The 26,412-nt window shown below is 46.4% G+C and overlaps 1 protein-coding gene across 1 annotated transcript in view; it reads left to right on the plus strand.

The window, feature by feature from the left end:
- Positions 1-2,194: 2,194 nt before the first annotated feature.
- MRVI1 (murine retrovirus integration site 1 homolog) overlaps positions 2,195-26,412 on the plus strand; it is a 188,094-nt gene continuing 163,876 nt past the window's right edge. Inside the window, exon 1 of the mRNA XM_030200986.1 lies at positions 2,195-2,297. The gene's annotated coding sequence lies outside the window, so the exon portion shown is untranslated. The remainder of the gene's footprint in view (positions 2,298-26,412) is intronic.

The following is a 26,412-nucleotide window of genomic DNA, read 5'->3' on the forward strand; positions in this document are numbered from 1 at the left end:
GCCCTCCCCTTCTCTCCATGTCCAGAGATCTGTCCTCTCCCCCTGCCCTCCCCTCCATGTCCAGCAATTCTCACTGTCCTCCCTCAGTTCCCCGACAGCCCTCCTCTCCATTCCTTCCTACCCCCCCAAGCGTTTAACCCTACTGTCTTTGGCAGCGACGTCGGTAAAGAAGAAGGCACTGCAAGCTCGCCGCCAGCTTCTCCCTTCCCTCTTCACACAGTGTCCTGCCCTCACGGAAACAGGAAATGCATCATCGCAGGGACACTGTGTGAAGAGGGAAGGGAGAAGCTGGAGCCGGAGGCGAGCCCGCAGTGCCTTCTTCCTCATTGACGTCGCTGCCATGGAAAGTAAAACACACATACACGTGCGCAGGGGGGAGGGGGGAAGGAATGGAGAGGGGAGGGCTGCCAGTCAGGGAGCTGAGTCGGAGGGCTGCCGGTCAGGGAGCTGAGTCGGGAGGCAAGGAGCCCTGCGCTTGTGGGGGCAGCAGGGGAAGGTCACGGTTGGGCTGGGGAGGCTTAGCCTGCCCAAGCCTCTTATACGGGGTGCCTATGAATGGCCAGTAGGAAAAAGGAGATGATGATGCCCCTGTATAAGACTCTGGTGAGACCTCATTTAGAATGTGGTGTACAATGCTGGAGACCGAACCTTTGAAAAGATATAAACAGGATGGAGTCGGTCCAAAGGGCGGCTACTAAAATGATTTTGGTCATAAAGCTTATGGGGACAGACTTCAAGATCTCAGTATATATACTTGGATGAAAGGCAGGAGAGGGGAACTATGATAGAGACATTTAAATACCTATGTGGTATCAATGCACAAGAGAAGAGCCTCTTTCAATTGAAAGGAAGCTCTAGAACAGGGGACATAGGATGAAAGTGAAAGGGGATAGACTCAGAAATAACCTGAGGAAATACTTCTTCAGGGAAAGGGTGGTGAATTTGTGGACCGGCCTCCTGGTGGAAGTGGTGGAGATGAAAACTGTATCTGAATTCAAGAGAGCTTGGGACAAGTGCACAGGATCTCTAAGGGAGTGATAGGGAGACTGGATGGGCAGACTGGATAGGCCATATGGTTTTTATCTGCTTACATTTTTCTATATATACTACTGGATGTAAGGTTGTACTGCATATGCCTCTGTAGTACTATAGAAATGTTAAGTAGTAGTTCTAGTAGTGAGAAACATTTTTGGTTCTGCATGAAAAAAAAATCATTGTAATTGATTATGTGAGAGCCTAGATTATTCATTGCTGTTCTTAAGAATTATCTGTTTGTTCTCTAATGTTTCTAACTGCTCCCCAAACCTCAGCATGCTGTGGGCTACAGTTGGAACAAAGAGACAAGAAGAGCCATAAATCTATAATACTTATTTTGCAATATGTATATCATAACAATAAAAACCATAATTGCATTGCCACAGTTTAACAACATCAGAAGCTGTCAGAGTTCACTATAAATTTGCATGCCACCTTAAAGCAGTTGCAACTTTTATAGTTTTTGACCAGAATAGAAAATAAAAATGAACTGAAATTCTTGTTTTTTAAATCCCTGTTTTTAAGGTGTTGCTGAGAAAATTGACATTTACAGCTCTTATTCAGCATTAATGTTTTCCAAGGTCCATTTTTGATTGATTAAGGCCTTTAATCGTTAGCCTGCTATTTTCTAGGGTTGTTTTAAATAAACTGCCCAGAAATCATTAACCAGTTATAGCATCTAGCTGGACTTTAAAAGGTTATCGCCAGAAAAAAAAAAGGGGGGGCATTTAATTGTCAATTTCTGAACCGCTTATTACTTTAGACATTCTCTCTCTCTGGGACAGTGTGTTGGGTCTCCAAGTCTGAAAAAGCTCCGACTGATACAAGAGCCAGATGTAACAATGACCTTAAATGGTAAAAGCTCCCATCAGCTAGAGAGAGGCCGGCCTTGGGAAAAAAAAAGGAATAACTCAGTTTTAGACTAGCAATCTCTATAACCAAGAATAAACTTAGTCAGTTTTGCAGCAGAACAGAGCTCTATCCCTTCTTAAAGGTATAGTACTTCATTGATGTGACATTGATTTATTGGGTTGGATAGTCTGTTGAGGAAGCTGGAAGGGGGTGGGGAGGGGGAGTTCAGTTGTTTGGATTTTTGTTTTCGTTTTGCATCCGATTTATATGCCAAAAATATAAAGGATTACGTTTTGCAGGAAGTTATGTTTAACTGGGTTTCACTCTGTTTACATACCGTCCTGAGGCACAAGCACACAGTATGATAAAGACGAGTCTTTGGAGAGTCCACTGAAACTGAGCGAATAAAGGTGTGTAGCAGTGTTATGCGTCGATTGTTTTTGGTTATTACATGTTAAATATGATATACTTTCACCTCATGCACTTGTTTTGTTGCGTACATCAGATAAATTTATTTAGCTACCTGTCTCTTGAGCCTGTCTGTTTTAAAGACATTTCCGGAACCAATTTTTTTTTTTTTTGACAGTACAGTATCTTCATGGAGTCGGTAGGGATAACTTGATGTTGAGCAAACGATCAAAAACTACTCAGACTAAAGCTGGCAAATCTGCAGGGAAAGTCTGCATGGACGTCTCTGTATATTTTATGTTTGATTTTTGATTTATTTTACGATGTAAACTGCTCAGGCAACTTTGGATTTGATCAGCGATATAGTGGATCCTGGATATCTGTCTAGTCTACTTTCTTTTGAGCGTTAGATTGCTGGTTTGTGCTTTACACAATAAGACTGAGGATGCACCTCTTCGGATGTTTTGCTTGGCTGATGTAAACTGTGAGGTGTGAACTGTTGCCTTTGCTAAACATTGTGTGTTGATCATCCACATCTGATACTTTTGAAGTATCATCCCTTCCTGGTGGCCTTCCTGTGTGCACAGCCGATTACTATGGCCTTTGCAACTGGTCCTTAAATGAGCCTAAAATGTATTCCTATGTATAATATTCAGTACCGGGTAAATTTTAAAGAATATAGTAGAAGTTCATTAGGAAGGAAAGAATATGAAACTATGTTCTTGCTAATCCATGTAATCCTAATGAAACAGAGGAAACTACGAATCAGTTTCCGGCACCATTACTTGAACGTGCATATAGTTTTTTGTTTGTTTTTTGTTTTGTTGTTGTTTTTTGTTTGTTTTTACCAGATTTCAGGTCACAGCTGTGTTCACTGAGTAGGGGACAATTCAGCCAGAAAGATAAAAGTCAATTAAGAAGGAAGATAAGAGAAAACTAGACTGGTTATGAATCTGATATTCTGTTTCCAAAAGTTTTTGCACTGTTCCACTAATTCTTTTCTGGACCAGAAAGCAAAGCCGACCACCCTGAATTGCTGCTGTGTGGAGCAACAGTTTTCAAACCTGTCCTGGAGAAGCACCAGCCAGTTAGGTCTTCAGGAAATTGGCAATGAATCTGTATGATATATTTGCATGCAGTGGAAATGGTGTATGCATATCCATCTCATGTGTATTCATTAAGGATGATGCCTAATATTAGGTACTAAAAGGGAAATTTTAGAACTGCTCCAGCGGTTAGGTGCCATATACAGAAATGAATAGTGCCTTAACTGCCACTTATATGCACTAATCTATAAGTGGGTGGGCACAAGAACCCTGTTCCTTGCCTAGCATCTCCCCCTCCCCTCCCAGATGATTGAGGATCTCTTACCTCCACTCCCCAACCCTCCTGGTACCTTTTGCTTTTTTTAGAGGCCATTTTACTAAGCTGCATAAGCATCTACGTGCGCCCAACGCATGCCAGAATTGATATATCACCCGGCTACCACGTGGCTCTTGTGGTAATTTAATTTTTGGTGAGCGTCTGATTTACACATCTGAAAAATAATTTTTATTTTTGGACGCACATATTGGATTCTTGCCAAGTAGCATTTGACGCACATAGATCATTACTTCCTGGTAAACACATGAGTCTTTACTGCTAGGTCAATGGTTGGTGGTAAGGTCGCAGACCCAAAATGGATGCACGGCAATTTTGATTTTGACGCACGTCCATTTTCGGCAAATAAATTTTAAAAGGCCTTTTTACAGACGTGCTGAAAAATGAATCGACATGCACCCAAAACCCACGCCTACACTACCGCAAGCCATTTTTCAGCACACCTTAGTAAAAGGACCCCTCAGTTCTTCACCAGCAATGAACAATGATTTATACCCGAGCCTTCTCTCTGGTGCTGAAAACAGGAAGTTGCATCAGAGAGAAGGCTTGGGGTTGGTGCAAGCCAGGGGTGTAGCTACGGGTGGGCCTGGATGGGCCCAGGCCCACCCAATTTCAGCTCAGGCCCACCCAAGCGCACACACACTGTAGCAGAAACGGTACCCGCTCTGGCTTATCTGATCACTCCAGACTCGCAGCGGCGAACTGGTGCGAGTGGCGCCAGTAAAAGCATAAAGCAGCCAGGCTCTTCGACTCCGTCCTTAGCTTCCCTGCCCTCTCAGCATCCCACCTTCCTCTGATGTCATTTCCTTTTGGGTGGGCGGGACGCGCTGAGAAGGCAGGGAAGCGAAGGATGGAGTCGAAGAGCCTGGTTGCTTTATGCTTTTATTGGCCGCCCGTGCCAGTTCGCCGCTGCGACTAGAGAAGGATGGAAGGAACTGGAAGCCATTTAGAAAATCTCTTTCTACTCCACTGTGCAGCCATCGCCGTTCACTCAAATCACAGGAAGCAAACCCGTGAGCTGCTGCCTGCGTCCATGTTGTCGTTCTTTATTGTTGGTGAGCAGAGGGAAGGATGGGATTGGGAGGGGTGGTGAGTACAGAGTATGGGGAATGGGGGACTAATGAAGTGGGTGAAAGATGGGGGAGGAATTTAGGAGACTGGGTAAGGGAGAGACAGAGGGGGAATGGGAGTAATATAGTAACATAACATAGTAGATGATGGCAGAAAAAGACCCGCATGGTCCATCCAGTCTGCCCAACAAGATAAACTCATATGTGCCACTTTTTGTGTATACCTTACCTTGATTTGTACCTGTCTTGCTGGAGAGGGAATGAGAGGGAGATGGTCAAAGGGGAGAGAGGAGCATCGATGGACATGGATGGGAGGACAGGGCCCAGGGAGAGAGGAGAAATTGCTGGACATGGAGGGGAGGGCAGGGGAGAGAGGAGGGTTGCTGGACATGGGTGGATGGAGGAGAGGGCACGGAAAGAATTGTTGGTCATGGATGGACGTGAAGGAAGGGAAGACAGGAAGGAGATGCACATGGATGGAGGGGAGAAAGAAGAAATTCTGGACATGGATGGAGGGGAGGGAAGACAGAGAAAGGAGATGCACATGGATGGAGCGGAAGGGAGAGAGAAGAAATGCTGACATGGATGGAGGGGAGGTAAGAGAGAGGAAGGAGATGATATGAGGGGAAAGGAAGAGAGGAGAAAAACTGCACATGGATGGAGAAAATAGGCAGAAGCTGGATCCACTGGACAGTCAAGTCTGCGGAGGACCAGAAATGAAGAAGAAAGGAGGAAAGAAAAGAAATAAATGGAAAGGAAGCCCTGGAAAGGGAGTTAAGAGGACAGATAGCAGCAGAATCGGATACTGGGCCATCATGATCAGAAAAACAAAGTCACCAGACAACGAAGGTAGAAAAAAATCATTTTATTTTCATTATAGTGTTTGGAATATGTCCACTTTGAGAATCAGGTGCTCAACATTAAAAGTTTATATTTATTTACTTATTTATGGCATTTTATCCCACATTAAACACAAATTAGATTGGCACCTGGGATCATTTAATTTTTTTTCCTGGAGAGAGTAATGCATTGCCTCCCCCCCCCCCCCCCCCAGGCTCTCTCCCTGGCTATAGCCAGCTCTGCAATTTTGAGGGGAGGTGGACTGGGGGGGGGGGCGCAGAGGTGAACATGGGAGAGAGCCTGTTGTTAAACATTTACCAGCATACCACTGTCTAGTGCCCACCCATCCAACCTGTTGGCCCACCCAAAAATTGACTTCTGGCTACGCCACTGGTGCAAGCTGCAGGTATGAGTTAGGAAGAGATACCGGGAGTCTTCAGCAGGCAGGGCTTGGGGATCCCTACCAGCCATATCAAAACTGTGCCGCTGCTGGATGTGCCTAAGTCCAAAGTGGGTAGACCTGTGCTCACCTGGGCCCACCTGTGACTATGCCACTGCTATAAGGGCATGTGCAAGTGGTATTGTGCATATATGTGAGGGGTGCATACATGAGGGTGGAGCTTGGGTGGGACTTAGGTGTGATGCCCACTGATGGGCAAACCTTATAACATAGCTTGCTGCACTTATGCACACCCATTTACACCAACCATTGACCTGTCATAAGTAGGCATGCACACATTTTGGCACACCAATGCTGACTTACACTAGTATTTTATAATAGAATCTGGATGCCCAAATGCCATTATAAACCTGGTACAAACTGTGCTGCATTGGGGGCACCAGAATTGCCACTATTGTGGATATCCTGGAAACCTGATCAGTTGGTTCTCCCCCAGGACAGGTTCTTGAACCACTGGAGTGGAATATAAGATGCACCCCCTTTTTTCATCTCATCCACCTCCTTGCCCCCCTCAAAGATGTCCCTATAATAGCCATCAAAAGCTGAGGTTTATAGACCACTGAGTTTTAGAAGGTATTGGCAATGAAATATGTTGGTTCTTGCCAATGCAAACACTTGGTCTACAATTTTCATATTTGGCACTTGAAGCTACTGATGTATCTTTCCTTGCATAAAATGATAATGAATAACACATTAACCACTAAACTCAAACATAACAACAGGAAGAACCTACATAACTATAAATGACAGAGCTTAGCTACCAGTTTTATAAGATTTAGTGTATCTAGATTTTCAGAAAGCTTTTGATAAAGTTTCTCATGAGAGACTCCTGAGAAAATTAAAAAGTCATGGGATAGAAGGCAATGTCCTTCTGTGGATTAGGAACTGGTTATTGGACAGAAAACAGAGGGTAGGGTTAAATGGCTATTTTTCTCAATGGAGGACGGAGAATAGTGGAGTGCCACAGGGATCTGTACAGGGACTGATGCTATTTAAAATATTTATAAATGATCTGGAAATTGGAATGACAAGTGAGGTAATTAAATTTGCAGATGACACAAAACTATTCAAAGTTGTCAAAACACACATGGACTGTGAAACATTGTAGGAAGACTTCAGGAAACTAGAAGACTGGGCATCCAAATGGCAGATGAAATTTAGTGTGGACAAATGCAAAGTGATGCACATTAGGAAGAATAATCCAAATCATAGTTACCTGATGCTAGGTCGACCTTAGGAGTCAGCACCCCAAGAAAAAGATCTAGGTGTCATTGTACGCTGGAATCTTCTGTCTAGTGTGCGGTGGTGGCCAAAAAAGCAAAGGATGCTAGGAATTATTAGGAAAGGGATGCAGAATAAGACCAAGAATATTATAATACCATCGCTCCATGGTGTGACCTTGAGTATTGCGTTCAAGTCTGGTTACTGTATCTCAGAAAAGATAGCAGAATTAGAAAAGGTTCAAAGAAGAGCGACCAAAATGATAAAGGGGATGGAACTCTTCTCATACAAGCAAAGGCTCTTCAGGTTGGAAAAGAGATGGCTGGGAGGGGGGGGGGGGGGGGGTATATGACTGAGGTCTACAAAATCCTGTGTGGTTTAGAAACAAGTAAAACTGAATCAAAGTTTCACTCTCTTGAAAAGTACAAAAACCAGAGGACACTCAATGAAATTATGTGGAAATACTTTTAAAACAAATAGGAGGAAATATTTTTTCACTCAAAGAATAATTAATCTCTGGAACTCATTGCTGGAGGATATGGAACAGTGGTTAGCATATCTAGGTTTCAGAAAGGTTTGGACACCATCCTGGAGGAAAAGTCCATAGTCTGCTATTGAGATAAACATGGGGAAGCCACTGCTTGCCCCAGGATTGGTAGCATGGAATGGTGTTACTAATTGGGATTCTGTCAGGTACTTGTGTCCTGGATTGGCCACTGCTGGAAGCAGGATACTGGGCTAGATGGACCATTGGTCTGACCCAGTATGGCTATTCTCATGTTCTTATATTGTTGCTTAACAAAGTGTAGCAGTTGTTTATTTAATTATTATAAGACTTTGTAGGTGAACATTTTGATTCTAGAGCACTAATTATCATTGCTCTCAAAAATTGTTGAATATTTATTTAGTCTAATAATTCTGTAAAAGATGTTTGACTAGCGCCTCTTGTGGCAGTTTTTGCTACTGGATTGCTGGAAGGAGAACAGGGAAAGGGGATAGTAAAAAGGGCTGAATCTTCATACCCTGTCAGCCTGGTTTCAAGCAATCCCACAGAATCTGGTGAATTCTACTGGTTAGGGTTGATTTTGTGACCTTTCCAAGACCATGGAATCATGGGAGATCAGGGACCATAGATTTAGATGGAGCTAAGGCAGTGTTGAGAAACACTACTAAAATGGACAGGGTCTGCATCCAAAGTCCTGTGCAATGAGACGTAAGGACTTGAATGTGTATATCTGGAGAAGAGTACATAAGTACATAAGTATTGCCATACTGGGACAGACCAAAGGTCCATCAAGCCCAGCATCCTGTTTCCAACAGTGGCCAATCCAGGTCACAAATACCTGGCAAGATCCCCAAAAATGTACAAAACATTTTATGCTGCTTATCCCAGAAATAGTGGATTTTCCCCAAGTTCAAATTAGTAATGATCTATGGACCTTTCCTTTAGGAAGCCGCTCAAACCTTTTTAAAACTCTGCTAAGCTAACCGCCTTTACCATGTTTTCTGACAATGAATTCCAGAGTTGAATTACATGTTGAGTGAAGAAACATTTTCTCAAATTTGTTTTAAATTTACTACTTTGTAGCTTCATCGCCTCCTAGTCCTAGTATTTTTGGAAAGCGTGAACAAACGATTCATGTCTACCCGTTCCACTCCATTCATTATTTTATAGACCTCTATCATATCTCCTCACAGCCGTCTTTTCTCCAAGCTGGAGATTCCCAGCCGCTTTAGCCTTTCCTCAAAGGGAAGTTGTCCCATCCCCTTTATCATTTTTGTCACCCTTCTCTGCACCTTTTCTAATTCCACTATATCTTTTTTGAGATGCGGCAACCAGAAATTAACACAATATTCGAGGTGCGGTCGTACTCTGGAGCGATACAAAGGCACTATAATGTCCTCATAGTAACCTATTGGTTAGAGAATCAGCATTGAGTCTTATCTTCTACTATTAAAGAACATTTTTTATTTCTTATTTTTCATCTCTGTGGTTTCTTTGGAGGTGTCCTGTCTGGATCATGCTATCCTCTGCTTCTGGAAATTATGAACACACCACTTTCCAAAAGTCCCAGCTCATATACTCTTATTATGAAAATAGCAACCAATATTATGACAAGTTCGATATAATATAATCGGATATTTCTATATATATTTTTTGTTTTTTCTTGGACCCATTAGTTGTGACAGTACTATGATTTTTACTTCCACTTAGTGCTGATAGTCACCAAGATCATCATTGGCCTATTTTTCTTTTTTTTGAAAGCTTATCATTGAATTATAACAGTGTAAGATGAAATAAGCAAACTATCTAATTCTCTTAGAAGAGCTAGTGGTGCTGACATAGCTATGTTACGAAAACCTGCTTCAGGACGCTAGATCTCCTAGAATTAAAAAAAAACATTTTAATAAACATATCATCTCAAATATCATTGTCTTCACATATCAAAGTGCATCATAGCAATATTACCTTACAAACAATAACATTTTCTTCATGAAGCTGCTACTTTTTCCACTTTTCTTGGTGGTTCATATCAAATCCATGACCTTACACCTCCCACCCCCCACTGGGTGGAGTCCCTTCTTATGCACATAAGTTACTCATGTCCCAGCCACAGTTATTCAGTTACTCCAGGTTTCTCCGAGGACAAGCAGGCTGCTTGTTCTCACTGATGGGTGCACATTCACGAAACCCCCTCCAATCGGAATCTTCACTAGCAAAGACGTTTGCTAGCCCCTTGCAGCGCACATGCGCAACCGCGCAGCTGCGACCGTCTTCCCCCGCCCGAACCGGCTCGTGTTCGTCAGTCTTCTTTTGTCCGCACTCGGGACGGTCGTGTTTTGCCGCTGTTTCGTGCCCCTCAGAAGACCCTTGCGCATCCTTTCGCGGTTTTTTCTACTTTTGTCTCTGTGTTTGTTAAAAAAAAAAAAAAGAGGATTTCCCTTTTTTCCCGTATTTCTAGCTTTTTTTCCAGCGTAAGTATCCTTTCGCTTTCGGGAGCGGCCTGGTTGGCCGCCCGTACGGGTTTTTCTCCCTTTTTTTCGGTGCCTATTGTCATCATCGCGAATTTTGATTTTGCGGGTGCGATTTTTCCGCCCATGTCATCGAGCCTTCCAGCGGCTTCAGAAGTGCAACCAGTGCGCCCGGATAATCTCGCTCACTGATAGGCACGCTTCGTGTCTTCAGTGTCTGGGGGGCACCGCCCGCAGGCCTGTAGTCTTTGTGCTCTGTTTGCCAAAAGAGGACTCGGGTAGCGAGATTTAGCCCAGTGGAAAGTTCTGTTCTCCGGCGCTTCGACGGCAAACAGCCATCTCGGGATTCGACGAGTGCATCGGCGTCTGGCAAGCACCGAAGTCTTCGGGGAGTGCATCAGCGTCGACGGCATCGAGGCGTATTCCTCCTGAATCGACGGTACTGAGACTTCGGAAGAGTGCGTCGGCAGTTGGTGGTACTGGGACCCCCGCTGGTGCTGATGTCGTCGATGGTGGTGCTTCGTCTGGAGTGCAGTGAGGGCTGTCCATTCCCCTGCTGGTGGCGGTGAGCCTTCGGGTAGGTCTCCTCCTGCCCTGAGGGCTCCTGCGGTACAGCCCCCCCGGGATCGACCTTCTTCGGCCCCGGCCCCGAGGAAGTGACGTCTGGATTCAACGTCCTCCTCATTGGTACCGGGGAGCTCCGGTGATATGCTTCGCTCGAAGAAGTCGTTAGAAGGCATCGTCACCGGTCACCTTCCCGACTTGGTACACGGGAGCTCTGGGGCGCCGAGGGAGTCGGCACCCAGTAGGCATCGGCACCGGGAGGACCGCTCACCTCCATCCAGGAGGTGTCGGTGCACTCTACCCCGGACAGCCCGGTACCGCCTTCCGCGACCGGAACAGATTTTGACCTCGACGCCCTGCACCGGCATCTCAGTCTTTCTCCACAGTCCGCTCTGCACGAGAGCCTCCGGGACGTTCTTCCAGGCATCCTGGAAGAGCTGTTACGCCCTTCTCCTCCGGTACCGGGGGTGCTTGCGCCACGCGTGCCATCGAGTGAGACGACAGCTGGCCCTTTGCCCGGGGTGAGGTCCTGGGTACCTGTAACGCTTGCGGTACCGGCTCCGGCGCCTCCCAGGTGGACTCCCCGACGATTGTCGGGGGAGGGAGCTTCGCCGCTGCCAGCCAGGGGGTCCACCTCTCGACGCTCCCACCGTGGCTCTGTGTTTCCACGGAGTCGGAATGGGCGCGGCTTCAGATGCAGGTCCGGTGAACTTGTTCTGATACCGATGATGAGGCCTCGTGGGAGGCGGAGGAGGACATCAGATATTTCTCTGACGAGGAGTCTGATGGCCTTCCTTCTGACCCCACTCCCTCCCCTGAAAGGCAGCTTCTCCTCCCGAGAGTCGGTCTTTCTCGGCCTTTGTTCGGGAGATGTCTACGGCCATCCCCTTCCCGGTGGTCATGGAGGATGAGCAAGGGCTGAGATGTTTGAGCTCTTGGGACTATCCTTCTCCACTAAGGAAGCGTCCACAGTACCCATGCATCATGTCCTAAAAAAGACATTGCTGGCAAACTGGACCAAGCCACTAACTAATCCCCACATTCCAAGAAGATCGAATCCCAGTATCGGATCCTGGGGACCAGAGCTGATGCGCACCAGTTGCCTCACGACTCTGGTGTGGTGGATCTGGCCCTGAAGAAGGCTAAGAGTTCTAGGGAGCAGCTTCGGGCCCCCGGGCAAAGACCCCAGAACCTTAGACTCCTGTGGGAGGAAGGCCTATCATTCTTCCATGCTCGTGGCCAAGATTCAATCATACCAGCTCTACACGAGCATCCAATGCGGAACAATGTGCGCAGCTGGTGGACTTGGTGGACAAGCTCCCTTCTGAGCAAGCCAAGCCGTTTCAGGAGGTGGTCAGGCAGCTGAAGGCATGTAGGAAATTCCTGGCCAGAGGGGTATTTGATAGCTTGATGTTGCAACCAGGGCCGCTGCTCAAGGTGTGGTGATTGCGCAGACCTCTCATGGCTGCGTGCCTCCGACCTGGAGAATAGGATTCAGCAGCGGATTGCGGACTCCCCTTGCTGAGCGGATAACTTTTTGGGGAAAAGGTCGAACAGGTGGTAGAACCAGCTCCACCAGTGGGATAACGCTTTTGACAAATTCTCCCGCCGCAGCCTTCCGCATCTACCTCATAGGTAGACGTTTTTATGGGGGAAGGTGGGCTGTTCCCTACTCTTCTGGTAAGCATAGGTACAATCCTCCTTCCCGACAGCCTGCGGCCCAGGCTAAGCCCCAGCGCGCGTGCTCTTGTCAGCAGCGTGTGCCTCAGCAAGGCCCCACAGCTCCCCAGCAAAAGCAGGGGGCGAGCTTTTGACTGGCTCCAGCAGAGCATAGCCGAGATCAAAGTGTCCGTGCCGGACGACCTGCCGGTCGGGGGGAGGTTGAAAGTTTTTCACAAAGGTGGCCTCTTATAACCTCCGACCGGTGGGTTCTTCAAATAGTCCGGCAAGGATACTACCTCAATTGGCCTCCATGCCTCCAAATTGCACACCCGGGAGCTCAGTCTTTCAGCTTCCAGCACAAGCAGGTACTTGCAGAGGAACTCCTCGCCCTTTCTCGCGCCAATGCGGTCGAGCCGTGCCACCGGGGCAAGAGGGGCTGGGATTCTATTCCAGGTACTTCCTTGTGGAAAAGAAAACAGGGGGATGCGTCCCCATTTTTCCCCCGTAGGCCCTGAACAAATATCTGGTCAAGGGAAACAGTTCAGGATGCTTTCCCTGGGCACCCTTCTTCCCATGATTCAGGAAAAAGATTGGCTATGCTCTCTGACTTAAAGGATGCTTACACGCATTTTCCGATACCTGCCAGCTCACAGGCAGTATCTTACGATTCCGTCTGGGAACATGTCACTTCCAGTACTGTGTGCTACCCTTGGGCTTGCCTCCGCACCCAGGGTGTTCACGAAGTGCCTGGCTGTGGTAGCAGCAGCGCTCCGCAGGCTGGAGTGCACGTGTTCCCTATCTCGACGATTGGCTGGTAAAGAACACATCTAAGGCAAGGAGCTCTACAGTCCATGCAGATGACTATTCGACTCCTGGAGCTACTGGGGTTTGTGATAAATTATCCAAAGTCCCATCTTCTCCCAGTACAGAGACTCAAATTCATAGGAGCTCTACTGGATTCTCGGACGGCTCGTGCCTATCTTTCGGAGACAAGGGCCAACAATCTGTTGCTCTCGTCTCCCGGGTGCGAGCATCCCAGCAGATCACAGCTCAGCAGATGTTGAGATTGCTCGGCCACATGCCTCCACGTTCATGTGACTCCCATGGCTCGTCTTCGCATTGCGATCTGCTCAATGGACCCTAGCTTCCCAGTGGTTTCAGGCCTGCTGGGGATCTAGAGGACGTGATCCACCTGTCCACGAGTTTTCTCGAATCCCTGCACTGGTGGACGATTTGGTCCAATTTGACTGGGACGCCCTTCAAATTCCTCAGCCGCAAAAAGTGCTGACTATGGATGCGTCTCTCCTGGGATGGGGAGCTCATGTCGATGGCTTCACACCCAGGGAAGCTGGTCCCTCCAGGAACAAGGTCTACAGATCAATCTCCTGAGTTACGGGCGGTCTGGAACGCTCTGAAGGCTTTCAGAGATCGGCTGTCCCATCAAATTATCCAAATTCAGACAGACAACCAGGTTGCCATGTATTACATCAACAAGCAGGGGGGCCCGGATTCGCCCCCTGTGTCAGGAACTGTCAGCATGTGGCTTGTGGGCTCGCCGTCACGGTATGTTTCTCCAAGCCCACATATCTGGCAGGCGGTAAACAAACCGTCTGGCCGACAGGTGAGCAGGATTATGCAACCTCACGAGTGGTGCGTCAACTCCAGAGTAGTGCACCGGATCTTCCAAGTGTGGGGAACCCCTGGTAGATCTCTTCGCATCTCAGTCAACCACAAGGTCCCTCAGTTCTGTCCAGACTTCAGGCCCATGGCCGACTGGCATCGGATGCCTTCCTCCTGGATTGGGGGGAAGGCCTGTTGTATGCTTATCCTCCCATACCTCTGGTGGGGAAGACTTTGCTGAAACTCAAGCAGGACCAAGGCACCATGATTCTGATTGCTCCTTTTGGCCGCACCAGATCTGGTTCCCTCTTCTTCTGGAGTTGTCCTCCAAAGAACCGTGGAGATTGGAGTGTTTTCCGACCCTCATCACCCAGAACGAAGGGGCGCTTCTGCATCCCAACCTCCAGTCTCTGGCTCTCACGGCCTGGATGTTGAGAGCGTAGACTTTGCCTCTTTGGGTCTGTCGGGGGTGTCTCCCGTGTCTTGCTTGCTTCCAGGAAAGATTCCACTAAGAGGAGTTACTTCTTTTTATGGAGGAGGTTTTCCGTCTGGTGTGACAGCAAGGCCTTAGATCCTCGCTATCTTGTCCTTCACAGACCCTGCTTGGACTATCTCTGCACTTGTCTGAGTCTGGTCTCAAGACCAACCTCTGTAAGGGTTCACCTTAGCGCAATTAGTGCATACCATTACCGTGTGGAAGGTAAGCCGATCTCGGGACAGCCTTTAGTTTGTTCGCTTTATGAGAGGTTGCTTTTGTCAAAGCCCCCCATCAAACCTCCTACAGTGTCATGGGATCTCAATGTCGTTCTCACCCAGCTGATGAAGCCTTCTTTTGAGCCACTGAATTCATGCCAATCTGAAGTACTTGACCTGGAAGGTCATTTTCTTGGTGGCAGTAACTTCAGCTCGTAGAGTCAGTGAGCTTCAGGCCTGGTAGCCCATGCTCCTTACACCAAATTTCATCATAATAGAGTAGTCCTCCGCACTCACCCTAAGTTCTTGCGAAGGTGGTGTCGAAGTTCCATCTGAACCAGTCAATTGTCTTGCCAACGTTCTTTCCCCGTCCGCATTCCTGCCCTGCTGAACGTCAGCTGCACACATTGGACTGCAAAGAGCCTTGGCCTTCTATCTGGAGCGGACACAGCCCAACAGACAGTCCCGCCCAAATGTTTGTTTCTTTTGATCCCAACAGGAGGGGAGTGGCTGTGGGGAAACGCACCTTATCAAATTGGCTAGCAGACTGCATTTTCCCTTCACTTACGCCCAGGCTGGGCTGGCCCTTGAGGGTCATGTCACGGCTCACAATGTTAGAGCCATGGCAGCGTCAGCCACTTGAAGTCAGCCACTATTGAAGAGATCTGCAAAGCTGCGACGTGGTCCATCTGTCCACACATTCACATCTTATTACTGCCTGCAGCAGGATACCTGACGCGACAGTCGGTTTGGGCAGTCGGTGCTTCAGAATCTGTTTGGGTTTAGAATCCAACTCCACCCCCCTAGGCACATTTTTTATTCTGTTTCCAGGCTACCACTCTCAGTTAGTTGGATAAGTTGTTAGGTCAATCTCAGTTATGTCCTCGCCGTTGCGAGGCCCAATTGACCACGTTTGTTGTTTTGAGTGAGCCTGGGGCTAGGGATACCCCATCAGTGAGAACAAGCAGCCTGCTTGTCCTCAGAGAAAGCGAATGCTACATACCTGTAGAAGGTATTCCTCTGAGGACAGCAGGCTGATTGTTCTCACAAACCCACCCGCCTCCCCTTTGGAGTTGTGTCTTCCCTTCTCTTTGTCTTGCTACATACGGGACTGACGAACACGAGCCGGTTTCGGGCGGGAAGACGGTCGCGCATTGCGCGGTGCGCATGGGCGCGCGAGGGCTAGCAAACGTCTTTGCTAGTGAAGATTCCGATTGGAGGGGTTTCCGTGGACGTCACCCATCAGTGAGAACAATCAGCCTGCTGTCCTCGGAGAATACCTTCTACAGGTATGTAGCATTCGCTTTATGGCTGGTGCTGGTGTTACTTTGGGCACATAAATGTTAAGTGCATAGTTACAGAATAGATTCCCATTGTGCATCCTCAGGGCTTCTAAATAAATGTGCCTAGTTGTAGAATTGCTCTTAAAGAGGTATTTCTAAAAGGAGGCACCTAGATGTGATGCTTATGTGAACCCTATTCTATAAAGAAAAGTAGATGGCCTATTTTCTACACAGAATAGCTATATCAAGGCATAAATGTTTCCAGCAGCCGCATACGCTAGAGCTATTGAAGTGATGACATTATGTACTTTTCTGTCCCCTTACAATGGAAGTTTAGACCTGAGGCAATGGAGGGTAGTAACTTGCCATGACCACATGGAGCTGCAGTGAGACTTGAACTGGCTTCCCTGGTTATCAGCTGCTACTCTAGCCATTAAGTTACCACTCCACTCCCTATGTACAGATATAGAATAATACCTCCTAATTTTATATAGAGGGGGCATAATTGAACAGGGGCTCCATCTTCGGGGACAGCACCGGGAAGGGGCAGAGCCAACCGTATTAGCGAACAGATGGGCACCCATCTTTTGTTTTGATAATATGGTTAGGGCTGGCCAAATCTCAACATTTAGGTCAACCTTAGAGATGGTCGACCTAAATGTTGAGATCACCGGATTAGAGATGGCCGGCCTCGGTTTTCGCCGATAACTGGAAACCGAGGCCGGCCATCTCAAAACCGGCCAAATTCCAAGCCTTTTTGTCATGGGAGGAGCCAGCATTGTAGTGCACTGGTCACCCTCACATGCCAGGACACCAACTGGGCACCCTAGGGGGCACTGCAGTGGACTTAATTATTGCTCCCAGGTACATAGCTCCCTTCCCTTGGGTGCTGAGCCCCCCAAATCCCCCCCAAAACCCACTCCCCACAACTGTACACCACTACCATAGCCCTTAAGTCTCCAATGACCTATTACTGGCTAAATCCAGAGGTCAATATTCCATCCTCATTCTTCTTGATCTTTCGCTGCTTTTGACACTGTTGATCACAGCATACTTCTCGATACCCTGTCCTCACTTGGATTCCAGGGCTCTGTCCTTTCCTGGTTCTCTTTCCTACGTCTCCCTCCGCACCTTTAGTGTTCACTCTGGTGATCCTCTTCTACTTCTATCCCTCTGCCTGTCGGCGTACCTCAGGGTTCTGTTCTTGGTCCCCTCCTCTTTTCTATCTACACTTCTTCCCTTGGTTCATTAATCTCATCCCATGGCTTTTCCTACCATTCTCTATGCTGATGACTCCCAAATCTACCATTCTACCCCTGATATCTCACCTTGCATCCAAACCAAAAGTTCAGCGTGCTTGTCTGACATTGCTTTCTGGATGTCTCAACGCCACCTGAAATTAATATGACCAAAACGAGCTTCTCATTTTCCCCCCAAACCCACCTCCCCACTCCCCCCGTTTTCTATTTCTGTTGATGGCTCTCTCATTCTCCCTGTCTCCTCAGCTCGAAACCTTGGGGTTATCTTTGACTCTTCTCTCTCCTTCTCTGCTCATATCCAGCAGATCGACAAGACTTGTCATTTCTTTTTTACAACATCCGTAAAATCCGCCCCTTTCTTTCTCAGCACTCTACCAAAAACCCTCATCCACACCCTTGTCTCCTCTGTTGGACTACTGCAATCTGCTTCTTGCTGGCCTTCCACTTAGTCACCTCTCCCCTCTCCAGTCGGTTCAAAACTCTGCTGCCCGTCTCGTCTTCCGCCAGGGTCGCTTTACTCATACTACCCCTCTCCTCAAGTCGCTTCACTGGCTCCCTAACCGTTTTCGCATCCTGTTCAAACTTCTTCTACTAACCTATAAATGTACTCACTCTGCTGCTCCCCAGTATCTCTCCACACTTGTCCTTCCCTACACCCCATCCCGTGCACTCCGTTCCCTGGATAAATCCTTCTTATCTGTTCCCTTCTCCGCTACTGCCAACTCCAGACTTCGCTCCTTCTGTCTTGCTGCGCCCTATGCCTGGAATAGACTTCCTGAGCCCCTACGTCTTGCCCCATCCTTGACCATCTTTAAATCTAGGTTGAAAGCCCACCTCTTTAACATTGCTTTTGACTCATAACCACTTGTATCCACTCGCCTACACCTACTCTCCTCTCCTCGTTCCTCTACACATTAATTGATTTGTTTGCTTTATTATTTGTCTACTAGATTGTAAGCTCTTTGAGCAGGGACTGTCTTTCTTCTATGTTTGTGCAGCGCTGCGTACGCTTTGTAGCGCTATAGAAATGCTAAATAGTAGTAGTAATAGTAGTAGTAGTAGTAAGGGGGGCACCTACATGTGGGTACAGTGGGTTTCGGGTGGGTTTTGGAGGGCTCCCATTTACCACCACAACTGTAACAGGTAGGGGGGGATGGGCCTGGGTCTGCCTACCTGAAGTGCACTTCACCCACTAAAACTGCTCCAGGGACCTGCATACTGCTGTCATGGAGCTGGGTATGACATTTGAGGCTGGCAAAAAATGTTTTTAATTTTTTTTTTAGGATGGGAGGGGGTTAGTGACCACTGGGGGGAGTATGGGGAGATCATCCCCAAGTCCCTCCGGTGGTCATCTGGTCAGTTCAGACACCTTTTTGAGGCTTGGTCCTGAATGGACCAAGTAAAGTCGGCCAAATGCTCGTCAGGGCCGCCCTTCTTTTTACCATTATCGGCCGAGGGCGCCCATGTGTTAACCGCGCCCCAGTCCTGCCTTCGCTACACCTACGACATGCCCCTTAAACGTTGGCCGCTCCTGTGATGGACTGCAGTTGAGGACGGTCAAAATCGGATTTTGATTATGCTGATTTGGCTGCACCTGAGAGAAGGGCGCCCATCTTCCGATTTGTGTCGAAGATGGGCGCTCTTCTCTTTCGAAAATAAGCAGGAAGGTGTGCCCAAAAATTAGGCACCAATTTGTTAACTAACATTAGGTGCTAAAACAGATGTTAATTATTATTCCATTAAATTGTATGTGCAAATTGGGTGTACCCAAATTTTCACGCACAATTTTTTGCAACTTTTATAGAATTAGGGAGTGACTCTCAAATCGTGCACACAAGATTATAGAAATAGGGGGTATCCAGATAGTGCCAGGGCAGTCTGGAGGTGAAGCCTGGGCAGAACTAGAATAAATCCAAATAGCGGCGATATTCAGCACTATTATCTAGATAACAGCGTCAGTCAGCAGCATACCCAGATGTTACTTGGAGGGGCTTTTTTGAAAGAAATGTCCAAATTACGATTTGGATGTCCTTCCAAAATGGTGAAAGCCAGGGGCGGGGAAGCCTGTATTTTCGAAAAAAGATGGACGTCCATCTTTCATTTTGAAAATACCATCAGAGACGTCCAAATCCTTAAATTTGGACGTCCCTAGACATGCACGTTCTGACTTTTGGCGATTTTCGAAACCAAAGACGTTCATGTCAAAAACATCCTAATGCAACCCATTTGGACATGGGAGGAGCCAGCATTTCTAGTGCACTGGTCCCCCTGACATACCAGGACACCAACTGGGCACCCTAGGGGGCACTGCAGTGGACTTCATAAAATGTTACCTTGTGTGCTGAGCCCCCCAAACCCACTACCCCCCAACTGTACACCACTACCATAGCCCTTATGGGTGAAGGGGGGCACCTAGATGTGGGTACAGTGGGTTTGTGGTGGTTTTGGAGGGCTCGCTGTTTCCTCCCAAATGTATTAGGTAGGGGGGGTATGGACCTGCATGCGCTGTCATGGACCTGAGTATGACATCTGAGGTTGGCATAGAGGCTGGCACGAAATGTTTTTAAAGATGTTTTTTGAGGGTGGGAGGGGGTTAGTGACCACTGGGGGAGTAAGGGGAGGTCATCCCCAATTCCCTCCGGTGGTCATCTGGTCATTTCGGGCACCTTTTTGTGCCTTATTCGTAATAAAATCAGGTCCGGGTGAAAACGCCCAAGTGTTCGTCAGAGACGTCCTTGTTTTTTTCAATTATGGGTCAAAGATCGTCAAGTGTTAGGCACGCCCAAGTCCCATCTTTGCTACGCCTCCGACACGCCCCCTGAAGTTTGGACGTCCTTGCGAAGGACTGCAGTTGCAGACGCCCAGAATTGGCTTTCGATTATACGATTTGGATGTCTCTGGGAGAAGGACGTCCATCTTTCAATTTATGTTGAAACATGGACGTCCTTCTCTTTCGAAAATGAGCCCATAGTAACATAGTAGAGGACGGCAGAGAAAGACCTGTACGGTCCATCCAGTCTGCCCAACAAAAACTCATATGTGCTACTTTATATGTATACCTGACCTTGATTTGTCCCTGCCATTTTCAGGGCACAGACCGTAGAAGTCTGCCTAGCACTAGCCCCGCCTCCCAACCACCGACGCTGCCACCCAATCTCTGCTAAGCTTCTGAGGATCCATTCCTTCTGAACAGGATTCCTTTATGCTTATCCCATGTATTTTTGAATTCTGTTACCGTTTTCATCTCCAACCCCTCACGCGGGAAGGCATTCCAAAGTATCCACCACTCTCTCCGTGAAAAAATACTTCCTGACATTTTTCTTGAGTCTGCCCCTCTTCAACCTCATTTCATGTCCTCTAGTTCTACCGCCTTCCCGTCTCCGGAAAAGGTTTGTTTGCAGATTAATACCTTTCAAATATTTGAACGTCTGATTATTCAGGTATATGTTTAAATGCCATAGTCAGGGTTTAAAAGAAATGCCAACTGGGGAGGTTAAATATTGACCCCTAAATTAACCCAGTGTTTCCATTTGGAAGATGTGGACAATAATAAAAAAATTAAAGACCAACAAACTGACCCTCATTTTAGATACAATGAAACCATTTTGGAGTGCTTAAAGGCTCAAGAAAAAGAACCACCAATATAAAGGTAATTTCTAAATTAACAATTTGTATTTTCACAGTTCATTTGTAGCAGCTTATTAGTCCTGCCAACCAAAAGCCATCTGTGCTGACATATTCTTTCAATAAGTTAAAAATTCTTGGCACTTACAAATCCCACAGTTGTAAAGTGAAGCCCTAAAGAATGACATCTTGTCGTTTGTGGCTTCACTTCAAAGTAGAGACTAAAACCACAGTCCACAATGTGTAGGGCTGGAGGAGTTTTCTCAGCTTTTCTTTCTTGTTTGAAAATGTCAAGAATATGCTGCTGACTATGCTGGCAGTTGAATGATGCTTCTGTTACCTGGGTGGAGATGCTGAGGGTGTTATATAAGAACATAAGTGTTGCCATACTGGGACAGACTGAAGGTCCATCAAGCCTAGCATCCTGTTTCCAACATTGGCCAATCCAGGTTACAAGTACCTGGCAAGATCTCAAAACAGTACAATACATTTTATGTTGCTTATCCTAGAAATAAGCAGTGGATTGTCTCCAAGTCCATCTTCATAATGGCTTACGGACTTTTCTTTTAGGAAGTTATCCAAACCTTTTTTAAACCCAGCCAAGCTAACCACTTTTACCACATTCTATGGCAACGAATTCCAGAGTTTAATTACGCATTGAGTGAAGAAATATTTTCTCTGATTTGTTTTAAATTCACTACTTTGTAGCTTCATTGTGCCCCCTAATCCTAGTATTTTTGAAAAGAGTAAACAAACAATTCCACCCAGAATGCGCCTGATCCCGTCTGATCTCAGAAGCAAACAAACAATTCATGTCTACTACTACTACTACTACTACTACTTCTATAGCGCTACAAGGCGTACGCAGCGCTGCACAAACATAGAAGAAAGACAGTCCCTGCTCAAAGAGCTTACAATCTAATAGACAAAAAAATAAAGTTAAGCAATCAATCATTAATTTGTACAGGAAGGAGGAGAGGAGGGTAGGTGGAGGCGAGTGGTAACAAGTGCTTACGAGTCAAAAGCAATGTTAAAGAGGTGGGCTTTCATGTCTACTTGTTCCACTCCACTCATTATTTTATAGACCTCTATTATATTCCCCTCAGCCGTCTCTTCTCCATGCTGAAGAGCCCTAGCCGCTTTAGCCGTTCGTCATCCTTCTCTGTACGTTTTCTAATTCCATTATATCTTTTTTGAGATGCAGTGACCAGAACTGCATACCGTTTTCAAGGTGCAGTCACACCATGGAGTGATACAAAGGCATATATATACATGCAGGGGGTAATTCAATGAAGGTCACCTAAGGTTAGGTCTTATAATACTAGGTCATGAGCACAAATTCTATATTGGCAATTACACACGTAATTGCAAGTATCAATTACTAGTCGCTTGGACTATTGCAATTTACTTCTCACTGGTCTTCCGCTCAGCCATCTCTCTCCTCTCCAATCTGTCCAAAATTCTGCGGCATGACTTATTTTCCGCCAGAATCATTATACCCACACTAGCCCACTCCTCAAGTCACTTCACTGGCTCCCTGTCCAATTCCGCATACAGTTTAAACTTCTCGTACTGACCTTTAAATGCATCCACTCCATTACCTCTCCACTCTAATCTCTCCCTACATTCCTCCCGTGATCTCCGCTCACTGGACAAATCTCTCTTGTCGTCCCCCTTCTCCTCCACTGCTAACTCCAGGCTTCGTTCCTTTCTCTCGCGGCACCTTATGCCTGGATAGACGTTCCTGGACCTATAGTCTAGCCCATCTCTACCTATTTTCAAATCTATGCTGAAAACCCGTCTTTTCACTGCTGCTTTTGGCTCCTAGCCACTACTCATTTGCCCTCCCCTTGCTCCTTCCCTCCTTCTCACCCTCACCCGTAACTGTCTTGTCTGTCTGTATTACTTAGATTGTAAGCTCTATTGAGCAGGGACTGTCTCTTTGTGTCAGGTGTTCAGCGCTGCATGCGTCTGGTAGCGCTATACAAATGCTAATAATAATAATAATAAGTCTGCATTTTAATGCCTAACTTTATTCGTGAGCACTTTCACCATGTCAAAGGCTGGTGTAAATGCTTGTGCACCCCCTGAGCAGCCCATGCCCCTTCCATACTCCGTAGCAGTTGCATACAAAGGAATTATATGCTAAGGTTATAGAATACGGCCTATGGGCAGATATGCTGTAACCGCTAATTAGTGTTAATTAACTCTAATTAACCCCATTGCCAATTATTGGTTAATGCCAATTTGCCCCTAATTTAACAATTAAGTTACATATGCAACTGCCACTCCTTGCAGGGGTGTAGCCAGCCCTCCAATTTTGTGGAGGCCCAGGAGTGGACTGGGGTAGCAACACATTCCCTCCTCCCTCCTCCCTCCCCCCTCCATCGAGAGCGTTAAAAATACCTTTGCTACTGGGATGCCAAGAAGCCCCACCAGCCAAAGAAATTCAGTGCCTGAGCTGCTCCCCTTCTTGTGCTGCTGCTGTAGTGCGGAAGGAATCACCGGAATGCTTCCAACGGTGACTCTGGGAGTCCCTAGACATGCTCAGTTCTTGTGCAAACTAAGCATGCACAAGAAGTTCCTGCATTGGTGGCTGATGGCATGCCACTGACTTCTACATTAAAACAGCAGCACAAGGGGGAGGAGAGCGACTTGAGCACTGAATTTCTTTGGCTGTGGGGCTTCAGCATCGCCACCAGCCATTTAACAGGGTGCTGCAGGTTTGGGGGCCAGGCCCCCATGGCTACACTACTGCTTCAATGAGCCCCACTGGTATACAAATTCTCTTGCACAAATGTAACCTGCTGCATCTGCACTAGAGAATGGCATGGGGGACAAAGTTTGTCCCCGTCCCCACTCTGTCCCCTTGGGTTCTGTCTCCATCCCCGCCCCATCCCCACAGGCTCTGTCTCTGTCCCCGTCCCCGCCCCATCCCCGCTCCATTCCCATGGCCTCTGTCCTCATCTGCAGAAGCTTCGAACAATTATGATTTTATATTTAAATCTTTTTATTAAAATATAAAAGGAACAATATGCTGTGCAACTATTGTGTATATATTACAAATAGAAAATAATAATAACAGTGAGCAGCTGTAATAACCCTCCTCACCACCACCCTCTACCCTTCCCCAACCCCAGCAACAGCTGATTTCTACTACCCCAAGGAATCCTAATCCACTGTATTAAAATGTCCAGGGGTACAAAATACAACCCGTTCTGTATTCCCTAGAGGGGAGAAATACGCCCTATGAATCACTGTCTAGCTCTCCTGTCTTCCACAATCCTTCCTTCAATAGAAGATGTCTTCTTGATGTGCTGGTAGCAGAATGTACAGCATCCCCCATGCAAATTTTGCTAGTTGTGGCCAGCATGTTTGGAAAAACATCAAAATATCATTGTCTGCATCACTCAAACATAAATAACAGTCCAGTTCATTAACAGGCTTCAAAGTAGAAAATGACATAGGGACAAAGTGTATCCCCATCCTTGTGGGCTCTGTCCCTATCCCTGCCCCGTGGGCTTTGTCCCCATCCCCATGGGATCTGTCCCAGCCAGCTCTGTCTTCCTCCCCATCCCCGCGGTTAATGCGGGTCCCCGTCCCTGTGTCATTCTCTAATCTGCATGTATATGGTAAAATGCTGCCTAAGAGTTATTCTGCAATACTGCTTACTTTACATAGGGGGCACACATGGGTGGGACATAGGTAGGGTGCCTATGTACATGTGTAACTCAGAATACTGTAAGTTATGCAGGTAGCTGCCTCATTTAGGCACACACATATAGCAAGCTCTATGAGTGGCATAATGCACAGGCCTAAATGTTCATCACATCGAAACCAGAGACCTGGTGTTCTTCTAGCTGGTATTGGAGCCCAGGCATATAGGTTCCTTTATAAAAGAGGCTTGGGGTGCCTAAATGGTGGTGCCCAGTTATAGAATTGCCCTCAGAGTTTTTAAAATACATGTACATATCGCAACGCTGACCAGCTGTGCTCAAAGTACCCCCGGCCGGGAACACCTACATGTAGATCACACAATCTTGCTGTGTACCTATGTCTTTCCTGTTCATACCTCAGTGCAATTTATAAGAGCCATTAACCATACTCATGTAACAGAAGAGGCCAGTGCCAGTGCAAGTGCAGAAATTGATGTGGGGTTATAACAGAAGTGTAAGGCTAAAAATTAATTAACAAGGCAGCACAGGAAAATGAACCTCCACTGTTTAGAAAATATTGAAGCAAACCTTTCCGGTTGGTTACAGTGGAATAAATACTGTAGTCTTATAATAATGCAGTCTTCTCATTGGTGGAGCTTTGTCTTTTAGGTGTAAGATATGATCATAATCCCATAATTTTATTTGGAATAATATGGAATATGCACTTAAGGACATAAGTGTTGTCATACTGGGGCAGATCGAAGATCTATCTAGCCTGTTTCCTGTTTCCAACAGTGGCCAATCCAGGTCACAAGTGAATTTTCCCAAGCCCATCTTAATAATGGCTTAAGGACTTTTCTTTTAGGAAAGTAGTCAAACCTTTTTTTAAACTCCGCTAAGCTGACTGCTTTTACCACTTTCTCTAGCAACAGATTCCAGAGTTTAATTACACATTGAGTGAAGAAATACTTTTTATGATTTATTTTAAATTTAGTACTTAGTAGTTTCATTGCGTGCCCCCTAGTCCTAGTATTTTTGGAAAGAGTAAACAAGCAATTCACATTGCAGATTGAAAGATATCTAAACATGTGCCTCATGTCAGCAGTTTCACCTGTCCTGAAGAGCACCATTTCCCTGCCTTTCCTTGTATAAAATAATAGTGAAAAATATGTTTAAATACAAAAATGAGAACCAGAGAATCTGAATTCCGCATCAGAAAACCGTTGCATGCATATCATAAAGTACATCACTGATTAGTAACTTTGCTATAGAAGAGATCATAACATAAACCCAGACAGAGATGCAGTTGACTAAAGGGGTCTTTTACTAAAGCTTAGCTCGAGTTATCTGCAGCAGGGGCCCATAGGAATAAAACGGGCCCTGCTGCAGATAATTTGAGCTAAGCTTAAGTAAAAGACCCCCTAAGTTCCTTTATAAGATACGTGTGGCCTTCTTTAGCAAGCTTTTATTTTCTTCCAGTATTAATTTAGTTTAGCTTATTTAGGTTTGATATACTGCCTACATAAAACATGTCAAAGCATTTTAGAGAGAAGATTGTATAACATTATATAAAGTTTATATACAAGAATGAGTAATATTATATTATGTTAAAAGTTACTTAGAGTGAGAGTGAAGAACAAGAAGGAAAGCACTAGGGAGGCTACATCAGGAAGGGAGGAGTAGAAGTCTGAGGCCTCGCGTCAGTTACCCAAAGGATGAATCTCAAAGGCCAAGGGAATCCTATATAATAATTCTCACCTCCAGCGTTCTGATTTGCCTGGGACTGTGGCTCATTCCGAGTGGTCTGCTAGG

Source organism: Microcaecilia unicolor, chromosome 4 (assembly GCF_901765095.1).
Source record: "Microcaecilia unicolor chromosome 4, aMicUni1.1, whole genome shotgun sequence".
NCBI lineage: Eukaryota > Metazoa > Chordata > Amphibia > Gymnophiona > Siphonopidae > Microcaecilia > Microcaecilia unicolor.